This window comes from Phytophthora parasitica (genome assembly GCF_000247585.1).
Source record: "Phytophthora parasitica INRA-310 unplaced genomic scaffold supercont2.29, whole genome shotgun sequence".
Lineage (NCBI taxonomy): Eukaryota > Oomycota > Peronosporomycetes > Peronosporales > Peronosporaceae > Phytophthora > Phytophthora nicotianae.
In genome coordinates this window covers 28824-30281 of record NW_008649015.1, presented here as the reverse complement: position 1 = coordinate 30281, position 1458 = coordinate 28824, and positions in this window count along the sequence as shown.

Below are 1458 nucleotides of genomic sequence, written 5' to 3'. Positions count from 1 at the left end.
ATGACTTAGCTTTACTAAAGGGACTTGTAGGGTACTTACCGTTGAAGCGCGAGCCAGCACAGCGACTCGAGGCGTTTGCAGACTTTGATGCCCGTAGTTGTCGCAGTATTAGACTGAGCTCACTCCGATAGAGTGCAGACTAAGCTGTCAATATGGTAGCACTTAAGGGGAAGCAGACGGCGAGTTTTATATGACGATGGAGTTGATGTAATTGGTGAATTTGCTGTTTTGTTGTGGTTGTTACACTTGCTATATATATTTTTAGACTTGCAAGTGTAGTGTGTGGTCTGCAGCTCACGAACTATGAGGTCGCAGAGAGCCAACACACACTGCTTGGCCAAAGCAGTACGAAGCAAAACAATCTGTCAACCTGTTGGTATATTTAAGACTGTGGCCTCGAGTCGCTGTGCTGGCTCGCACTTCAACGGTAAGTACCCTACAAGTCCCTTTAGTAAAGCTAAGTCATTATAAAAAATGCATCATGGTATTGGTCAAACTCGTTTCCTCGGCTACAAGCGCCATCAACGCTCATGGCGGACTTCACTGGTCATTCCTGTCATGTGGCAAGCTTCTCCTTTATTCGGCATCTTAATTAGCGCTACGAGTATCGTCCTGGTGGCTCAGGCCACTGTCCTAGACTTGAACCCGCGACATGCCCTTCTTCAAGTGTAGACCATCTGCCCTCGATCGGTTGTTTCATGTCTTTTTGTTTCGTTGGCGCTACTATCGAGTATTAAGACCTCATACGTACTTCAAGTTCTCTTCCGGCTCCCATATCAATTTGACTTGATACTCTTTCCTGCTTTTTTCTTGCGCCGATAACCCAAGATGCCCCTCCACATGCTCGCCCGCTGTGCCATCTGGCAGCAACACCGTAAAATGTTCTTAATCTGGCCGATCACTAGCGGCGTATGCTTCAGTAACGAAGTGTGAAACACGGGATGAAATTTCACTTCAGTTGGTAGTTCAATGCGATATTAATCGTATGCGACCCTCTCCGCTACGCTATATGGGCCAATCCATCTCGGTCCCAGCTTTTTCTTTGTGGTACTAGCGTAAAAATTAGACAAATTGCTAGTTGAGAGCAGCACTTGATCTCCTACAGCCAATTCTTGGGCTTGTCGGTTGCGATCATAGTATTGGGCCATACGGTATTGAGCAGCTTGCAGTGCCGCCGAACATGAGCCAAAATATCGTTTTGTTGTTCCACAAACTCGATAGCAAGCCCGGGTACATCACTGTTGAGTGGTTGGTGTGTTAATTCCGTAATGCTGATGTTGCGGGCATATAACCAGTGTCAGCTTCGAAAGGATACATTCCTATTGACGACTGATATCTTGTATTATACGCAAAAAGAACCACATTCCCGTAACCTCACATATTATTTCCTTTAGAAGGGGAAGCTGCTGGGAAGCGATCTACGGAGAAGGCAATGTTGCCTTGCTAAGCTGTGAGGCA